The following is a 6000-nucleotide window of genomic DNA, read 5'->3' as shown; positions in this document are numbered from 1 at the left end:
CCCCCCCTCTCTCGGTCACCCCCCCCCCTCTGCATTGCGTCACTTACCTCCGATCCTGGCGCGGCAAAACTGCAGAATGGTGAGGGGGCAGGGATATCCTGTGTCCCCGGAAGCGCGAGGCCTCAGCCTGGATGGGCCCAGCACAGTCCCTGTGCATTGATGGTGGGACTTTCCGGCCGCCGGATAGCACCGGATCATATCCGGCGGCCGGCGGGCCCCCCATCTCTACGCCGGGAGTGTCAAATGAACGGATGATCCGACACTCCCGGCGCAGAGAATGGGCTCCGGCCGGCCGCTGGATACTGATCCGTCCCACCATCTATGCACATGGATGGTGCTGGGCTCACGCACCGGCTGCACCGGCGGTAGTTCCGCCACTGACTCTAAGCTCACTCCTGTGATAGACTACAATCTCAATACAAATTAGTAAACTAAACATGAGATTTCCCTAATGGTAAAAACAGTGGGCCATGCCTGAGCATTGAATAATGTCATGACCACTTATAGGGATTGCTTTACTAAAGGCAAATAGACTGTATGATTTACAAGATAATTTTTCCTTTCCTTCCTGACTTCCTTATCCAATCATGTGCAAGCAAAAAATCTGTTTTGTTTTTTAATTTTCCTTGCACATAATGGGTTATTTTTTTGCAAAGTGAATTATCAATACATTCATGAAGCTAAGGGAAAATGCCTTTGCAAAGTGAACTGCCTATTTGCATTTAGTAAATCAACTCCATAGTCTTCTCCAGAAGAACATATGATAGGGTGACAATGTAGGAAAGCAATTATAAGGCAAAGACAGAGCATTGTCACCCTAAAACAGGAAATGCAAGATGAAGGGCCTTTATTGCAGGATTACCAGATATTATTTAAATGAAGCTTTAGATCTTAAAAGGCTTGAAAATTACTTTTGAACTTACATTAACATGTTAAAGTTTATATTAGATTTTAGTGATTGGGTTTACATTTGCTTTAACTACACTCCCTGTTGCATGCCGACAATACTAAGCCACTGTTTTACAAATAGCATTAGGGCTGCATAACCCTAGCTGTCCCTCATTTGGAAAAAAATCCCTCTGTCCCTCTGTGTGGCAGCCCAATAGCTATTTTTTTTTTTGGATTAACATTTGTTATTGAATTTTCATACCAATAATGTAAGGTTTACAGTATACAGTCATTTGCGTCAGGTGGACATTAACAAGAAATTCAGAAGAAATTCACAGAGAGGGTATAAACAGATTGAGTGAAGCCTATCCACTTAGTAGCAGTCTCATTTGAAAAGATCAGTTAAACAACCTTGTTATGGACCATTGAGACAAATAATAGGTATGCGTAATTACGATCCCTTCAGGTCCTAAATTTCAATAAGTATATCCCGTGGGATAGGCCATTGTGCGTTCCCCTTCCGTATACAGATATACATGTCCTGAGTGTGTACATTGCAAAGCCCAAAAGCTTTAACCTCCCTGGCGGTATTCCCGTGTGTGTTAATTCGGGGTTAATTTTCAGTACCAATAGCGGTAACCCCGAGCCACACTCGGGATTACACAAAAGTGTCACTTACCTTGTCACTGCGAGGCCGCGGTGTCCTCTGCTGTGTGCGCCCGGCCGATGCTGGCATCCGACTTTTAGTTTCGTTTTCGGCGTCACAGCGGGGGGCGGAGCCGGCGGGAAATTCAAAAGTGAAAACATGCAATATACACAGAATACACACAATACAATGTAATCTGCTATGATTACATTTCTGTATCAAACCATTTCACTTCAATTTTGTCCCTAGAGCTTTGTCTAGTGCCCTGCCTGCACTTTTACTGTTCTTTCTGCCTGGAAACTTGAGAACGTCCATGGCATCCAAAAAGCGTCCCTTTAGGTCAGGAGTGGTTTTAGACCAGGTAGAATACAGCGATAGTGAATTAGAATCACTTGCAGAATTGAGCGATATCAATTCGTTGGGAAATTTGTCATCAGACATTGAAAGTGACGGCAGCGGCGATTCTGCAACCAAGCTCAGTGATGTGCGAACTTGGTGCTCTATTGACTGTGGTACGAATCAGGGACTGCCCCCAGAATTCCTATTTACTGGACCATTTTTTAAATTATTATATTATAATTTTTTCTAATTATTTATTATAATATAATTTGTTAATTTCATGTTTCAAACTTTATCATATCCGGGATGTCTACTAGACTCTTGTTTGGACAGATTTAGGTGAGTTATTCCTAAGATTTACTAAGAATTACAGGCCTACAATATAAACAACAAATTTCCATGAAAAACAATATACCGCTTTGGCATGCTAAAATCCTGCATAATCAGACCGCCAGGGAGGTTTAAACAACAAATTCATCTTACCCATAGTCAGCAGCACATACATGGAAATACCCATTACACCTACATATGGAGAAGCATGTGACTCACCCCATGTGGCAGCACTGGTGCTTGGTGATTGACCAAGAGGTGTTACACAAGGGCAGAGGGTACATCAACCCTGTGTTAGCTTCCTCTTTTTTTGCCTCCAGTGGTGAAATAGTGAAAAGTAAATAAATGCTGATGGGAAGTAAACATTGGTAAACCACAGGTTTACTTTATGCAAAAAGAAATCATGGAGGGAGGAAGAGGAGAGCATAACCAAAACCCATTGGGATATAATTGCTTATTGCTCAGCCACATCTCAAGGCATTCCATGGATGCTTTCTTAGAAATAGGTACTCATATGTTTGAGGCACTTTTTAACTTTCACTTTTTGAACTGCCAAGGTCATTGAGACTTTTATTAGATCTCACAGAGAAAGCAGGAGAAAGTAAAAGGTTATATTTGCATACTTGCTGGATTTTCCAGAGATGGATTTGGAAGGCTAAGGTTTGTTAATAGTGTACTTAAATGTTAAAGCTACACTCAAGGATGCTCAATATAAGTTGAAAGAAGTATAGGTGAGCTAGTTTATTGCCAGAGTTCGCAATTTTGCCCAGCCAGTTCTTTAATTTACACAACCTTGCCAGGTGGCATTTCTTGGTCTGTGATTTGATTTCTGCTCCATTGCAGTTAACCAATACAACATGTTCACCAACCTGCCCCCAGCCTGCATACTGGGCAAGGAAGAAGTATCACCTCCCTGTTCAGTCCACTGACTCTAGTTGCCAACTCATATTGATTCTTTGTTCTTATGAAACATTTAAAATAGACCTATGACTAAAATTCACACTTCACATTAATCAGTAGGGCACATGTCAGCATTACAAAATCACACTATTATTTTCAATAAAAAAATGACTTCTTTCCTACCAAGAAAAATAAACTGCTCGCTGTTCCCTTGCTCGCAGCCTGGATCACATGATCTTGGCTACCAATCAAGGTGAGAAGCAGTTAACCCCTTCATGACTGAACTAGTTTTCAGTTTCTGTTCATAAATGACTGACACACTTTTTACATTTACTATTTTTTTGACATTTTTTATAATAATTATAGTATAGAAAATATATTTATATATAATTTTTATTTTCCTAATTTTGTTTTACACTTTCTTTTCTTTTCTTTTACACTCTGTAAAAAAAAAAAAAAGTAGTTTATATCAAGCAGTATGACTGCTTGATAAATTAACTTTTTAAATTTTGGGCTATTACTAGGCTGCTCCAAACTTAGGAACAGCTAAAAATAACCTTAGAGACTGATCTTGACAGCATGTCAGATTCAGATCTCACTCTTTGATCATGCCTAGATGATCAGAAGTGATACATTTCAGGCAAAGAGATACATTGTATTTCTTGTATCTCTGTGCCTGAAATGTATCATAGACATTGAGCTGTCAAAACGAATAGCAGAGAGGTGACTCACTCTGCTACCTCGCTGCTCTTTTCAGCTGTCAAATATGGGATTGCTATTTAGCGCTCCTGTATTTGCATGTAACGGCTTCATTCTTTCATTAATGAAAGAAAGAAGCTTTTACAAAAGCTTAAAGTGACATTAACCCCTCAGATTTTTTTTACATAAAACAATACTGTAATGTGTGCCTTAATCCATGGTTGTTTCCCTTCTCTTTGCTGCTCTTCCTTTTAAATCCTCATGTCTTCTCTTGCTGGGGGAGAACTTCCCTTTGCAGCTGAGTGCCTCTTCCGGTAGTGCTGGCTCAGGTTGTGAACCTGCACACAGACACCATGTATCCATTCCAGAGACAAGGCAGTCTGTCCAGCATGATAAGAGATATGGATTTAAAAGGAAGAGCAGTAAAGAGAAGGGAAACAACCATGGATTAAGGCACACATTACAGTATTGTTTTATGTAAAAAAAATCTGAGGGGTTCATGTCACTTTAACTATTTAATTAATGAATGCCTCAATACTGACCCACCCATTAATGACTGGTAACCGCTGAGAATCAGTGGTTACCGGCATTACAAAGCCTTAAACACGTACAGTATACTGTACGTGACGAACAGTGTTCGTGGCCAGTCATATAGGCACTTTGTGACGAGACGTACCCCTTCACGAAGGGGTTAAAGAAGGCTGTCCCCATGCACATGTAGATAATTAGAACCAAAATATGGAAACAAACTTTCTTCACATAGTCAAGTTAACACTCTATTTAAAGTGAAGTTAAATCTTAGTTAAATCTTAAAAATGCATTTAAGTAGCCTTATTATTAACAAAAATGTATCTTATTTGTGTATCACTCGGCTGTAGATCCTCAAACCATCTCTGAATTGGTGCTGACACTGTCCTTCCTTCTGGAGGGTGGCTACTTTTGTTCCCCATGGTCCAAGCTCACTCCTGTGATGGACTACAATTTCAATACAAATTAGTAAACTAAAAGTGATATTGTAGTCCATCACAGGAGTGAGCTTGGAGTGATGGCTACTTTACAACACACACAGGGACCATGGGGAAGAAAAGTAACCACCCTCCAGAAGAAAGGACAGCGTCAGCACCAATTCAGAGATGATTCGAGGATCTACAGCCAAGTGATACACAAGCATTTTTAAGGTTTAACTCCTAAGTGTCATTTTAATTAAGCTGACATCTTTTATAGTTATATCTAAAATAAATTAAAGGAAACTATGATCCTTTTTAAAAATAGATAATCATTGTAAACAGAAACACCAACACCAGATAACTTATAGCAACACTAAACAGACTACATTTTTTAATTCTTTACCGTCAAATGGTTTCCATGTACATTTCATTCCATGTTTATGTCATACTGTCAAACCGATTCAATTTTTATTTAATTTTAGTTAAAACCCCAGTCAGTAAATGTTTTTCCTCATTGAGATTTCCCTTTACTTCCTGTCCTGGAAATGCAGCTGGTAAGATTAGAGAGATGTCCCCAGAACAGTTGTCCCCAGTGAAAGTTCTCTTGTTCTGGGGACATATGTAAAATGTTGAATTTCCAATGGTCACCAGGACAAATAGAAAGGGTTACATTTCTCAGAGATAGACACAGACAGTAATAAAAACCTGACCGGGGTTTTAACCTTTCCCTTCTTTATCCAAAAATGTTAAATCAGCTTTTGGCTATATATACACTTTAATTATTATTTTTACTATTATACAAGATTTATATAGCGCCAACAGTTTGCGCAGCGTTTTTAATCCAGCATTTCTCAAACTTTTTAATTTACAGCATTTAAGTATGCAAAATCTTGAAGCACCCCAGTCTAAAATGTAAAAAAATTAAAAGAATTTAAATGTAGAAATGTAAATAACAATGTGTGACAACCCCACCAAAATTGCTTATCACAAAGAGGGGTCTAGTATGGATTTTAAGGGGGTTCGACCTCATGCAAAAAAATGGGTTTTCTCCCTTCACATAAGAGTGCCTCTTTGTAATCAGGAGCCCCCTTTCACATCAGAGCCCACCCCCTTTTCACATCAGAATCTCCCTTTTTATATCAGAAGCCTGCCTGCCCCATGGAAAGGCATGACCCTGTGCAAACATTTCGAGGCGCCCAGAAGGTACCCTGGCTGATAAAAGCTGCTTTTAACTATTCATGATTCTTGTGG

The 6000-nt window shown here is 39.6% G+C and overlaps 1 protein-coding gene across 2 annotated transcripts in view; it reads left to right on the top strand.

The window, feature by feature from the left end:
* The window catches only part of CPQ (carboxypeptidase Q), a 294636-nt gene that overhangs the window by 49706 nt on the left and 238930 nt on the right, over positions 1-6000 (top strand). The window lies entirely within an intron of this gene.

This window comes from Nanorana parkeri, unplaced genomic scaffold (genome assembly GCF_000935625.1).
Source record: "Nanorana parkeri isolate BGI_ZX_2015 unplaced genomic scaffold, ASM93562v1 scaffold226, whole genome shotgun sequence".
Lineage (NCBI taxonomy): Eukaryota > Metazoa > Chordata > Amphibia > Anura > Dicroglossidae > Nanorana > Nanorana parkeri.
Note: the sequence above shows the minus strand (reverse complement) of the source record. Positions and strands in the feature narration are given on the sequence as shown.